The sequence below is a fragment of the Haemaphysalis longicornis genome, unplaced genomic scaffold (assembly GCF_048455015.1).
Source record: "Haemaphysalis longicornis isolate Haplotype H1 unplaced genomic scaffold, Haemaphysalis longicornis Haplotype H1 scaffold_3, whole genome shotgun sequence".
NCBI classification, from domain to species: domain Eukaryota; kingdom Metazoa; phylum Arthropoda; class Arachnida; order Ixodida; family Ixodidae; genus Haemaphysalis; species Haemaphysalis longicornis.
This window is the reverse complement of record NW_027526335.1, coordinates 105,310,372-105,325,359: the sequence shown is the minus strand read 5'-3', so window position 1 is coordinate 105,325,359 and position 14,988 is coordinate 105,310,372. Positions and strand designations below refer to the sequence as shown.

General features: G+C 47.2%; 2 non-coding genes across 2 annotated transcripts; one reads left to right on the top strand and one right to left on the bottom strand.

Moving 5' to 3' along the window:
* Nucleotides 1–14,147: 14,147 nt before the first annotated feature.
* On the bottom strand, nucleotides 14,148–14,218 carry Trnag-gcc (transfer RNA glycine (anticodon GCC)). The gene has a single exon. It is a non-coding gene; the product is annotated as a tRNA-Gly (tRNA).
* Nucleotides 14,219–14,694: 476 nt separating this feature from the next.
* Trnag-gcc (transfer RNA glycine (anticodon GCC)) lies at nucleotides 14,695–14,765 on the top strand. The gene has a single exon. It is a non-coding gene; the product is annotated as a tRNA-Gly (tRNA).
* The last annotated feature ends 223 nt before the right edge of the window (nucleotides 14,766–14,988 follow it).

Below are 14,988 nucleotides of genomic sequence, written 5' to 3'. Positions count from 1 at the left end.
TCCTTCGAAGATTTTTTTTACCGGCAACTTGGGATTCCGTGTTACTAAGTCTATGCGCTCTAATCTCGACGCTCACGGAAGAAAGAAATTGCCATGACGATATGTTTTGTATCATCGAAGATAAATCCTTTTGATTTACAGTATACACTGTCCAATGTCTGTAACTTGGTCGAAATAAAGATCGCTGTAAAAGAAACAATGTTATTTGCTGTAGACCTCAATCTAGTGGCACTGTCAGCTGCTTCAAAATAGCACTCTAGTCTGACTGGAAACTTAAAATAATTTCTTGGGATCCTGCTCCGAACATGAAAGCGGAACGTTTTCCCTTTTGGACGCGCTATCGCTCACTGGAATTGCTTCAGGTGGTTCTATTAAGTAGAAAGCTTGAATAATAGAAAATAGAACGCGTGAGGCACAGAAAACGGGAGCAGGCAGAGTGAAAGGAAAACAGCGCCAGAGGTGGCTTCCTAGAAAACGCGACGGAGCATACGTGGAGAGAACCCGCTGCAGCACGTTCAGCCCGCGCCCCCTTGAGAGTTGAACGTACCAGCGGGCTGAGGAAGGGGTTCATGGAGGTGGCCAGACAGCGAGCGAGTCAGTGTAACGAGCTTCGGAAGGTGCTGCCCAGGGATCTGGCCAAATGGTGACGTGCGCAACCGCATATTTTAGCGTGCAGTTGAACAGCAGATAAACAGCAGGTCCAACTAGGATTCCGCCTTCACGTGCCTCTATTCCTTACTAGAACTCACTATTTTTATGCATCCTCCACGATTTCTTTATGTATGAGCATTGGAGGCTGGCTCAAAATCACCGTATCCGTTCAAATGGGCGGGCGAAGCCTCCGGAATCACGCCTGGGCAGTGGGGGTGTGACGTCAGTGGCCGCGTGCAGGCACGCAGGGGTGCTGTATGCCCACTCGTTTGATCATACCGCCCTTCTTCTCACCTGTCAGGGTAGCTGTGTCAGGTCACAGCGCGTGCGCAGCGGAAACGTGACGTCATACGGCCGGTTGCAGGCGCGTAGGTTGGCGTGGAGAGCTTTAGTGCTCATGCCGGAACGCTGGGCATAGAGATATCCATGCTTACGCAACCCCAGCGCGATTTAATGTTTTTATAATTATAATGGGGGACAATGTCAAGTTGCGAAAACGTGGCTCCAGCTAAGCGATAACGTGCAAGTCGCTTTCACCGTTTCCGTCGTTTTGGTGCGTCAGTGGTTCCGTTTTGGTGGGAGTGTCACTCCTGTTTCTTCGTCCGGGAAGGCGAGATAGACTTGGCTTTGAATGTTAGAAGCGGAACAAGAGTCGGCGCCGCCATAAAATGGAAAGACAGAATGTACACCCTCTCATATTTTTAATAATAGAGAGTTTTAGCAGTCCGTCCGTTCCGTCCTGTGCGTAGTTAGCGTGTTGACCGGGACCCCTCTGGGCACTTGGGCATTGGTCGCGGTAGGGAGATCAGTACCGCGGGCTTGCCTTCGCCATGTCCTCTGCCTCCTCGCCCTTCTTCTTCACCCTTATACGCGCGTAGGCGCCGACGGGTCCCGGACAACCCGGTAACAACGTAACCAACGGAACAGACGGACTGCTAAAACTCTCTAATGTCACGGCAGCGGTGACCTATCGGCATGTCAGCGCCTTATCGAAGTGTCCACCGGCGAAGTAGGGGAAAGTACGCGCACGCGGAAAAACCCCTCTCTTTTGTGATCATCGCCCGCTACGATGTTTCCTTGAGAGCGACATACGCCCTGCCACGGTATCGGCGTGACTTTGTTTACTAGAAACCGGAGTTATTTGAATGAAATGCGGATCTCCAATGTGCTTTCGATTTTCCTTTCGTATCCCTTCCGCGACACGTGCATCAGCAATGTTTACACCGCTGAGCTCTGTCGAAACGGCCTCCACAAGTAAGAACAACAGGGGTGTGCTGTTTTAAGAACAGCGTAGCAGACGACACTCATACAGCACATATATCTATGCGCGTGCGCGTACTCTCGCCTATTTCGCCGGTGGACACCGTGACGAGGATCTGGAATTTTGAAATACGCGGACGTTCGCGTAAAAACCCATGGTTCTACCCATTAGGCTACGGACGACAAAAAGCGGGGGTCTTTATGCAGTTCTCCAAACAACGGAACGAGTGTTCGAAGTAGACCAATAGATTGCGCTGCGTGCGTACATGAAGCGGCGGGACTGTACCAACAAGGTAACAAAATCTCGCTTCCCAGCCACATGACGCGTCCCTTTTAATGGCGACGTCAGGGAGGCCCACACCATAGAGTTTCTTACAATATACACTATAAAGCAATCTGGTGCTAGCGTCTATGCGGCTTACCTCAAGGCCGTGTGTGTCATGGGCCGCCATTATATCATGTGCTCGACTTAGTTTCATCATTGGCTTGGATTGAAGCGTTTTAGTGACTGTATATCCGAACACAGGGCCACAAAAAAAATGCGAATAATGTGTGCAATAATGTAAGTGGAAATTAAAACAGGCTGTTTTACAACTAAGAAAAAATAAAGTAAAGCGTATTTTTACCGGAAAGGTTGTGCCTGCTATTCTGCAAGCGCGAAGGTGGTAGTTACGAACAATGTTAACATTTGGGGGTTGGGGGGGAAGTGAAGGGGGACTCCTTAGACACTCTTATTTCATTAATCTTGCCATTATTTAAAATAATAAGTCGTTTGAAGAGTTTGGAATGTTTTTTGACCATGCCTATGAAAACGTCGCCTTCTTAGTGAATCGGTGCATCGACCTTCAAGGGACCCTGCAACACCTTCGATAAGCGCTTTCACTCTTTTTTTCGCGTGTGGAAGCACTGCGAAAGCTACAGGTATCGCCAGCACGGAGCGGCACTCCGTGATTTGCTCGTCGCACCAGATACGCCTTCCGTTCCTGCTTTCTTTTTGTGGCTATTTTTTTAAGTTGCTGTCAAAAAGCATTCATTGCCACAAATGAAAAAAAAAAAAAAAAAAACGGCCGACAGCCGCTACATGGCCATGGCCTTAGTTACGTAATTGGAGCCGGCAAAGAACGTCAAGACCGGGGAAGAGAGAAAAATTTTTTAAGCGAGTTTACAAGTTATCTGATGGGGATATAGCAGTAATTTTTGGTTGAGGTACTTTGCGACCCTAAGTAGTGGGGGTGTTTTGTGACTACGTTCTGCAAGCATTTAAAGGGACACTGAAGTGATATGTAAACATTGCGGGATTACTAGCGCAAATTGTAGTCCGGAGTCCCCAGGTCATGTTTCGACCACTCTAGGCGCGTTTACGCGATTTTATTTAGTAGAAAAACTAATTCGAAAACGCTGTCCTCCTCTCTTTACGCTCGCCCATTTTCTGTGGCGTTTTCGTGTGACGTCAGGAGGGGATGAGCTGGCAATTGGCTGCGCCACGGCTGCGCTACTGCACGGCTCCCCGGCCGACAGAGTCAGTCGGCCCAGCGTTTCGTCCGCCGGCCGCCGGCGGGTCGTCGCAATCAAGGAGGTTAAAAAAAATTGCTTGGTCGCAATTCGTTCGCTTAGTTGAAACGAAGCCAGGACACGTTTGTGAATGGAAGAATGTGCCTTTCTTTACTTGGTTTGTTTGTACACTGTATCTAGCTCCAAGTCAAGGTCGCTTCACACAAGCGCTGCACATGCGACGCTTCGCTGACTGGTACGCCAGTAGGAAAATATAAGGCCTCTTGAAGGCGGGAGAAGAGTCAGCGAAGTCAATATAGGTACTAAGCAAATAAAATCAACTGATATTTTTACCGTACAGCGTAAAACTAGGGCGCGGGAAGCACTTCTTTGCGCTGGGCGAACAAGCACAGCGGTCAGCAGCACGACTACGCATCTGCGAACGCTTTTCCGTCTACGAAATGCAATTGCTAGACGTGAGCTACTGTGGAAACTCGGGCGACGCTTACTGCACGATCGCAGTACAACAAATAGTCACCTAAGCGGCTTGAAATGCCAAAACTAAATAAAAGTGTAAACCGGTTATACAATATATACCCTATATTAGCAAAGCATTCGCGTCCCGCTCCGTGGCCTAGCAGTCTGGGGCGCTAGGAATTCACCCCAAATGTTTTGCGAGTCACGAGTTCGAATCCCCGCGGGTACGTGCTTTTTTTTTTTGTAAGTTACCTTTTTTGTTTTCCGCCGATGTTTTCTATATTGAGTTCACCTTTTTTGGGGCCGCAACGTTCATGGCTACACGAACTAGTTCACAAAACGCGCGCAGGCTGGCACTGGCGCGCTAGCGAGTTCTCGTTGGCGTGCTGTTGCCATAAGCACCGACTGCTTGCAGGCAGTGGGCACAGGCCAGAATGAACAGACCCTTGGCCTGGTGCGAACACGCTTTTTACGATACAGGCATGAGGGAGGCAAGCTCCAAATATGGGGGAAAAGAGCATGACATTTGGGCGTCTGCGGGTACGCGGAGGGCGTTCATGCACTGCGTAGGTCTCGGCTAGTGAATGCTACGACTACAAGCCGTCCTGGGAGGCTTATCTTGTGCATTTTACAGCCGACAACATGGCAGAAGCGCGGTACGATGATTACTGAGATATTGAGAATGCCCATCCAACACAGCCATTGGTTATGTTTTACAGAACCGAAACCGAAACCGAAACTTGTGTGATTGCTAACCTTGGGCATCGTCCAATCACGGCGCCCCTCCTCTCAACGTCACAGCCTTAGTTGGTGCGGCCGCCGCAAACCGCGCATGGTAGTTTTTCTTCTTTCGCGCTTTGTAAAATAATTACCGATTTGTCAACCGGATAAACGATGAAAAGTGTGCTAATTTGAGCCAGTCTACGCAGTGCAAGCAAAAACGGGAGCTTCACAAATTCACTTCAGTGTCCCTTTAAGATTTTAAAAAGAATTTAAAAAAAGTGTTGCAGGGTCCCTTTGAGCTACACTTTAAGAAAAAAAGAAAACATGGCGTTAAACAGTCGTTGATGGTGAGAAGATAGGACGAATACAGGCACCCGTATCTGTTGTATCTTGTCTTCGTCGAAGTACGTTTTGTTTCTTTTTTTCGTCGGCTACAAATCTCGCGGCGGCATATTCCCTGCTCAGTCATACGCCCTTCGACTGCGGCATGAGCAACGTCAGGTGCGATCACGCGTTGCCTGCTGTTTCACCGAACACGGCTTCCACAGAACTGGGAGGATTTCGGCTTCGTCGTTGCTCGTAGACGTGTTAAGGTATGGTGAAGAAAGCAGACCCCTTAAAACCGCTGAAGAATTCAACTGTCATGACAACATCAAGCCGAAAGGGGGGGTCTTCCCATGAACACCCACTGTGACATGGATTCCCACGCGCAGTTTCACCTCTAGTATAGTTACTAAGAAACTCTATGGCCCCAATCACCCCCGCAGCCAGTAGACACGTGAGGCTGGCGCACACATACCCGCGTTCGCTGCCAACTGAAATTTTGATGTGGGATTTCTGCCTGCATGCTGCCAAACGGAATTTTTGACAGGTTCTGGCCCACGGAGAAATACGGACGCCGCTCTTTTTACAGATGAGCGGTTGTTACTGGCGATAAGGTCGCCGTTGCAGGAACAAATACCAAGGCAATGCCGAGACTTCGTGAGCGCCTGCCTCGCGTCAACCACCCAAGTCCCCGACTCGGGCACTGGCTTTAGGGGAAAAAATATAAAACTCCAGTGCTGTCGTCAACCGCTATCTCGCATGTAAAAAAAAAGAAACTAGCGATAATGCTAAAGGTGAAAACACACCTTGCTTGGGAGGAGTCACTGCGGCCGTCGAATTCTCTAGTAGCCACTATGGATAATTCGAGACATGGCTACGAGGGGGCCAATCCATCCCGAGACGACTTGCAGATCCCGCCACCGCTGCCTCGAGTCGATGACGAAGAGCGGGTGGAAGCCTACAATGCTGATGATAACTTTGCATCCACCACTCACCGCGAATACGGTGACGACATCTTTGATGCATATGACGACAATTACTAGTGCCGCAACTATGCAAATACACAATGATATTGAAACCTAACTATGTGTCCACAAATTCTCACCTTCAACAGCTTCGCCATTCAGGTCATGCGCGTGAGTGCAAGCTTCCATGAATTTTTAGCCAACTGAGCAAAGCGATGCATAACTTCGATGCATGTGACAACGATTGCCAGCACCGCAACTATAAAAATAAACAATGATACTGAAACTTAACTGAGTTTCTGGGTTTCTGAGAAAGCTGTTCCTCAACTGTATCTGAGAGAGTTTTTGAGAAAGCTGTATAGCTTTTCTTTGCAGCTTTATGACTGCATTCAGGTGGATGTAAAACTTTCCTTCACTGAGACTTAACTATGCGTCCGACAGCTTCGCCTTCCAAGTCTGGTGCGTGAGTGTAAGATTCCGTGAATTTTTAGCCAGCTGAGCAAAGTGATGCATAACTGATGATGAAGCATTAAATATTGCGAAGCCATGCTACTTTATGAAGGTGGGTCGCCAGCGAGGTTGTGTACAGACGCCACAAGTCCCCGATTCCCAATGACACATTTACAGAGGAGAGAAAACAATTCGACCAACTGTGTATGTATCTGTTGTGCAGACAAATGGCCGGATATTAATCTTCTTTATGTACTGGCAGCCACAAAATAAAGTGGAACAAGCTATAGTGGCACGCAAGAACTATCGGCGCGACACTTCCCAGCCCAGCGCTTGTTGTCGAGATAGCTGAGGGCGCATGCCGGTCGTCCGATAGTCAGCGGATATCAGTTTTCTGGATTTCGGCCGAAGCGCTTCGTTTGTTTCAAAAGTAGCTCTCGGCGGCACGCTTGGTGGCAGCGTGCGGCATTCGCTGGAGCTGCAGAAACGTACAGCTCCAAAGTATGTTCGTCAGAAACTCGTTTAATTTGTAATCGATCTCTGCAAAGTACCTCGCACGTAACGCCATTCATCTGCACAAAAATTCAGAATTGGAGTAAGTAATGTGGTGAGGCAAAGCATCTCGGAGTTCCCAACCCCCCGTCACGCACGCGGCCGCTCGGCGCGGTCGCGTTGACGAGTGGCATCCGGATCCGCTTGGCGACACTGGCGTTTCGAAGCGGCTTCCGGTTGGCGAACCGCCTCCGGATCTGCTTGGCGACGTTGGCGTGCCGAAGCGGCTTCGCTTTCTCGCAGTGTGGCATCCGCTTCTCGACGCTGGCGTTTCGAAGAGGCTTCACTTTCGCCAGTTCGCTGACAGAATTGTTGGCGTCCATTCAGTTCATCGGACAAGTAGCAACTGAGGGAGCGGCGCGCGGAGAGGAGGAGAGGAGGAGCAGCGCGCGCTATCGCACAGCTGGTGGGGAGAGGGGTAGAGGTGGAGCAGCGCGCGCGCTATCGCACAACTGGCGTGGAGAGAGGGAGAGGAGGAGAGCGGCGTTATCACGCAGCTGGTGGGGAGAGGGGGAGAGGTGCGGACGGACGCGGATGGATGGACATAGCCCCGAGCAAGAGATGCTTTGCATCTAAAATTCTTAGCGCATGCGGACAAGGGCAAAGCGCTTCGTTGTACCTCTCCCTCGACATTTTCCGCATGTGCTTTGAATTTTTCTAGGAAATTTCTGCTCGCAGTTAGTTCTCAATATCACTAGACTAATTCGTAGTCGTATCTGCACAGACATAAAGAATAACTACTACAATTTAATCATATCTAATGGAAGGGTGTTCTATATAGATTTGCGTTTGACGAATCGCAAGGCGAGATATATGCCTGCCTATAGCAAAATTTTAAGTCCATAGGTAACATACGTACGTGTATGAAGAATACCTGCACCAGAAATCAAACCCGCTTGTTGCACCCTACGGCTAAGATGTTGCGCATAAGGCTAAAATCACTAAGGCAGCTAAGGTGTTAGGCTGTTGCGCACGTTTCTGTCAAATCTCATTTATTCCACTACATATGCGTCTCTAATCATAGGGGCGAGACTAACGCACGAGGAGACCAATTTTTTTATGGAGGGATGACGCAAGAAAATTTTGGCGGCAAATAATGAATTAGGACAGCGCAGGATAGTGGTGGGAGTTAACAGAAGAAGCCTTCATCCTGAAGCGGGCATAAAATTGGCTGTTTACAATGATTATTATAATGATGTTGATATAGAGGAGGAAAAGGGAAACATTTATTGTATGACGCCTGCCTGGCTCAGAGGGAAAAAAATTGTTCGAACTTATGCTACGACAAATCTTAATGTTCATGATGATGACCTCCTGGTAACCTAAATGCGCGGAATGATGTGTGGGATCAGGATAACGTCCGAAAGATTCAGTGGCGGTTATCTCGCTCTATACATGGGGGCAAGGTACAAGGAGCGGCATGATTATAATGAAAAGGAGGATTATAATGAAAAGGAGGCAGCGTTGAGCAATGCTAAAAATTGAAAGGAATTATCATAAGCCTTGAAAATGACTACTGCGCAGAAACGCTGAGAATAAAGGAAATTGCTCTTGGACCGTGCGAAGCAAGGTAAGGGTACGGACAAGAAGGTATCGCTCGTACATGATAACATTTTCATTGACAAACAACTGTATTATTGGAACGACACTTTTAACTCGCGCCAGGCAATGTCGAAGACGAACACGCTAACCTCAACAAGCTAGCGACTAAAGAAGCGTGAGCTGCGTCTGCTTGCGTTTAACGCTAGGAGCATTGTAAATAAAGTAGAGAAATTGGAAACACTTCTTTTGTCTCATGATCCTCCAATATATGTTATAACTGAAATTTGGCCTCATGATGAAATTGGTTGCACCGCCGAGCTATAGGGCGGTACAGACGCGATAGGGGTTCCCGTGGCGGTGGCGTTGCAGTGATAACAAAGGTTACTGTTGCTGAGCAAGTACGTGATTATGAAAGTCTACTTCTAAGGGTGTCACCACAAGGTGACACGTTTTTTGACTGTGCTGTTTACCGACCTCCGAATGCAGATGACTTGATTTTGATTAAGCTAAATGATGACCTGCTAAAATTCCGGGACAAAAACCTAATTAAACTGGAGATTTTAACTTCTCATCTATTTATTGGAATAATATGCAGCATGGGTACTCTGTACTGGCTGACGCTCTAATTGATATAATGCTTACTTTTGATCTTGACCAGATTGTGAGAGATTACTCCCGCAGGAATGAAATTCTGAATCCCCTATCTATTACTGAAACATTCAGCTCGGGGACAGTACAGATTGAACCCAGAACTTCTGACCATAACCTAACATATTTTTGCTGGACTAGATATACCGAGATCATAAGGAAAAAATTCCTACAGCTGCTGTGAAAGACAATAGAGCTGATGACATAGCGGTAATCAATTTTTTAGAAGAGCATCTTGTCGTTAGCCCCAATAACGTGGAAATTTTGTGGCAACAGTTTTCTTCTGCAGTCAAGTTCTGCATTCAACATTCCATGCCGTCAAAGAGACTGCAAAAGCACCGTACAAACCCCTGGATTAGCGGGGAGATAATACAAACCAAGAGAAAACTTAAGCGCCTGAGAAAGACACCTAAAACATTCACTCCATGGTTTATGGAGCTAAAGCATGATCTGCAAAGTAATGTAAACCAAGCAAGAAGCAAATGTCTTAGCAACAATACTACCGACTTCATTAAAAATGACCCTAGACAGACAGTTCTGGCGCTACATCAAAGCAAAAAATGGATTAAGAAAGCCAATGTTGATGATAAAATTCTGGATGACCCAACTTCTATTGCAGAGACGTTTAGTCAGAACTTCCTATTTGTTTTTTCAATACATACCGAATATAACCTGCCGGATGTTTCTCCTGTATTAGAAAATAAGTTTGATATAATTTGTGAGGGAGTACTTGCCATGCTATTCAAGCTAGATGGTAAGAAGTACGCTGGTACCGACGGACTTCCAAATGCATTTTTAAGGCGTTACGCTCAACAAATCTCAATTTTTTACCACAAAATGTAACTTCTAAATAACTCCTTGTGACGTACCAGCTGACTGGCGTATAGTCCGTGTGTCGTGTGTCCATAAAGCCGGTGACCGGCTACTTCCTAAACGTTACCGTCCTGTTTCTGTTACTAGTAGTTGTTCCAAGCTTTTGAACAGATAGTCGTGAGTTCTATTCAGGAATTGGTTATTAAAAACAATATTTTGTCTCCCCATGAGCACGGCTTTCGAAAGGGCCTATCTAAAACCACACAGCTTATTTCGACGGTACAGGAGATATTGAGTGTACTTGGCCAGTCCAGTCAAATTGACATTCTGTTTCTAGACTCGTCGAAAGCCTTCGATCGAGTGCCTCACAAAAAAACTGTTGTGTAAACTAGAGTGTATAGGATTACCGTTATTCAGTAGATTGCTTCGTATCTAGCCGATGGAAAGCAGTTTGTGGGAATTGTTCATTGTCTGTTTAGTCCACTGTCTGTTACCTCGGGCGTTCCACAGGGCCGTGTTTTAGTCCCGCTACTGTTTCTTCTTTATGTTAATTATTTGGTGGATGTAGCGCCTTATGATGTATCCATAAGAATGTTTTGATGATTGGGCGGGTTTTACGAAAATATTCACAAATGATCATTTATTGTTACAAGAAACTCTTTTGGCAATTGATGATTGGTGTATGCGTTGGGGTATGGCGCTGATTTCGGAGAAAACTGTACTTTTACATGTCAAAAAGAAAAAAATGTACTAGTTCTTTTTCTAATCTACTCCATCACCAGCCTGTATTAGAAGTTTCTCAATATAAGTACTTAGGCGTGGCTCTGTATAATGAGCTTACCTGGTCGGAGCATATATTGGATATTGGAGCATATATTGGATATAAGGGTGTCATGCAGCTCAAAAGTGTTCAAAGAAAGGTAATGAGATTAATCTTTGGTAGATATAGAAGTCACGACTCAACATCCTAATTTATGCAGAAGTATGGTATACCGGCTCTCGAGGCTTGTCGGAAAATGAGTCGTCTTGGGTTTCTTCACTACTGCCTTGCAGGGAAAATTAAAATAATGCTTTCTAAGTGCTTAAAACGTTGAACTATAAGGACAACTAGACATAGCCATGAATACTCTTTATCACCAATTTTCGGTTGAACCGACTCTCACAAATACACTTCTCGCCCCCCCCCCTCCCCCCCCCCCCCCCCCCGAACAGTGTCCGAATGGAATTCTTTGCCCCGTAAGATTTTTGAATCTGCCGATTTTATGAACTCGCGTATGAAATCGTGAACTTATGGTTGTCGTGTTCTTTTGATTATATTTGTTGTTGATCTTCCTTGTACAGTATGTAGCTTGTGTAGCCCCTCCTGCCAGGGCCAAAATTACTGGCCTGCAGTATTGTTGTGAGTGAGTGAGTGAGTGAGTGAGTGAGTGAGTGAGTGAGTGAGTGAGTGAGTGAGTGAGTGAGTGAGTGAGTGAGTGAGTGAGTGAGTGAGTGAGTGAGTGAGTGAGTGAGTGAGGGAGTGAGTGAGAGGGAGTGAGTGAGTGAGTGAGTGTTTACGAACACACTTGTGGTTACATTGTTTTCTGAGATTAACAGCGCGAAAGAACGGGACAACAGAGGAGTAGACCAGTGTCCTTCAATGCATCGCTGGTCATAAAACTCCCGGCCAAGTTTCGTACGTGGACAAAGGCTACCGCGAGTGGTGCCACCGCAGATCGGAGGGCATCGGGCGGCCACCGCTGCTCTATAGCCAGACCGGCAGGCAGGAACGCAGTAGCAGCATGCCCGTTCGCACCAAATTTTTTCGCCACTCACAAAATGATAGGCCCATTTGAGCGGCCTACGACACGTAAAGCGAAAGCGCACTGCTGATAAGGCCGTCTGTTTTATCTTACTCCGTGGTCCGTTCCCTGCCAAACGCGCTCTGACCACGCCCCCGGCTGCCCTCCGATCAACACCAGCGCTGAGGCGCGGCAGCGAACGAAGCTCTCCCATAGCGTGACGGCGAAGTTTCATGACCAGAAAGGCATTGAAGGACTCTGAGTAGACTAACACAGCGCTGACTAATAACTGAAGTTTTATTATCGCTGGGCCGCAGACTATCCGCGTTACATTGTTTTCTGTACTCTTACCAAAGGTGTGGCGAGCAGTTAACCGCGACTTTATCGTTCTGCATTGTACTCAGTGTCCAGTACTCAGTCCAGTGCAGCGAAGCATTGCGGGGCAAAAGTTTCACAAAGCTTGCAAAGAATTCACGCATTGTTCAATATGCTTGCAGCTGCATACGAAACAATGAACAATGGTCCACAATAGCCGCATAAATACAAAGGGTATGCCGGGTTGCTAGTGAAGCAGGTAAAAAAACAAACAAAATATCCCCGCCTAAAGTTCGGCTCACGGCAGCTTATTTGAAATCTCTAAAGTATTCGGTAACTAAATATTTCTGCGCAAAATAGAGGCTTTATGTACTAGATTCAAGGGTTACAGAGCATAATTTTATCTAGCCTCACGTCACAGCACCACACTTTTTTCTTAGACCGAGCCACGTGCAAAAAAATAAAGTCAGGCACCCGTTGCGCCATGACATCTGGTGCCGTCTCTGTCATGACTGGCATGCGATCTACTGGATTACATGTTTGCCGCAGTACAAACACTTAACCAAAACGAAATAGTAGCTAATGGGGTAACGCATTGCAAACGCTGTATTCAAATGTTTCTTTTTGTCGGGTTATACCGCTTCAGGGTAGCATTGTGGTCCAGCCAACGTTGTGCGAAGTTCATTCAACATGAAAGTTAATTTTTCTAAAAATTTGGGGAGTTATACCTTTGTGCCACTGCGCTCTCGTTTTAGCTGTGGTGTGTGTTCCAAAGATGCCGGCTCCATGAAAAAGTATCGTAGACAGGTCTTAGAGGTTTGTTTCAATGGTATATCCACGCTTACAATCCCGCCTTTCCACATTTCGTGCGCATTTTACCGAAGCTAGAAGTAACAACCAAACACCAAAAAAAGTAATCTCTTATTCATCAAACTACTGTCGCGTAAGCCGTCGGTCCACGCCACCGCATCCCAGCACGAGCCCTTGACGTCTAATCATGACACTGAGAACGGCTTCTACGATCGTAACAAATCAGCGCGCTCCGTTACATCCACACATCGTCGTTCCGCTATTGTACACCGTCATTTCTCGCTCTTACGCAGGGGCAGAACACCATCACACAACAATAAAAAACGTGCGCACCAACAAAGGAGGCCGATAGTCCCCAAGATATTGTTGCCCATCCCTTTGAGGTAACATATGCACCGGGCATCAAGAAGTTTAGTCCTCACGGCGAATTGTCCACAACCGACATTGCAGAGCCACGACCGCCGATAGCTGTTTCGCCTCTACCGCACAGAGTCTCTTTTCACGTCCTGCGCGCCACGAGCTTTCATGCCGACTGTCTGTACGTGTGGCGCCTTCAGAGTCGGGCGCGCGCCGCCTTTCTTGGAGCAGTGCCGACAACGTCCTCTCCCGCTCTGATCGCCTTGCGCGCGACGATCCGCCGGCTTCTAAACTGCAGTCCAGCTGCCGATTCAAGGCCTGTGTGGAAGGCGAATTTGTGTCTGCTTCGTAGGGGTCACTGCTCGTCGCTGTGGCCTCTAGAGTTGAAGTGCAGTTAAGGCTGAAAGTTGGGCTTATTGGTTCTCACGTGAATTAATCACCCACAGCGAACGCCAAGTGCCATCGTCCAATGTTTGTTTTGTTTGTTTTTGTTTTCGCTAGTAATATTTATTCGGTTGTGGAACAATCTTTGCTAGCTGCTGGCACTCTCCTTCACTTGTGCTGGGGCAATTGGCCAGCAGTCATTTCCATACCCGCTGATTTTATTGTGACCGGCAAAGGGATGAATGGTCGCGCTAAAAATTCTTCATATTAAAAATTGCTTTCGGTTATATTCATGCAAAATCCGTGCGACAAGAGCACATCACGAAAGCTTTTGATTAAAGGAAGTAACATATTTCGCAGCCTCCCTTTCAGAAAGGGTGCACCCTGCTGTTTGTTTTTTCGAAATTGACTGAAGGAAGGTAGGTAGATGGGTAGTATGCACAATAAGGGACCACGTGCCTCTGCGACACTCGCAATTCGACCACCATATACGCCGATGTTGACAACCCGGTGCGTCGTGAATACCTTTCACGGATCAATTGGGGACGGTGTGTAGTTTGAGAAGACGGAATGGAAGAGGGAGAAACATAAAAAAAAAAACGGATGCGTCGGCCGGGAATCGAACCCGGGCCACCCGCGTGGCAGGCGAGTATTCTACCACTGAACCACCGACGCCGACGGCTTCGAAACCGGACACAAGGCGAACGCACAACCACTTTTGTAGCTCCCGTTATAATGTCTAATCTAGGTCACTGCTTTCCTTGCCAGTGGCGCAAGCATGCTCTGCTTCGCTGCATCCAACTTGCGATATTTCAAATTGGCAGCAGGCCAGAAGGCATTAAGACGACCGCCGGTTAAGTTGAGCATGACAGAGGAGATGAAATGCTCGCGAAAACAATTCCTGCTATTCAAAACCGTTTTCTGGAATAGTCGCACAACCTCCGTATCACAGCTTTCTGAGTAGGAAGCTCGTTGGAAATGATTCAGCTGCATTGTTTTGCGCTTGGGTAGTGGTTGTCATTTAGCATATCGTGAAAGTGATCAGTAATAATAAAACGGGACCACGCACAGCTGCGTCACTGAAACGTGACCTACATTTAGAAAGGCATTGCTAAACCGGCTTGATGTTGCCTCGTGGATGAGAACTGTCGGCGTCGGTGGTTCAGTTTTAGAATACTCGCCTGCCACGCGGGTGGCCCGGGTTCGATTCCCGGCCGACGCATTTCGCTTTTTTCGCGCATAGACTCTGCTTTCAAACAGAGGTCTAGGGCTCATGCAGCTTTGTTGTTGTTGCAATTTTTTGTCGTAAACAGTTCATGGGGAACAGGCTACTTGTATAAACGATCGCCAATGTTTGAGAGACTTGCGTTGTCGAACAGAGGCCGAGATTTAGAAAAAAAAATGATACGGTTTTCACTAAGCAAGACATTTAGTAACTGTGGCGT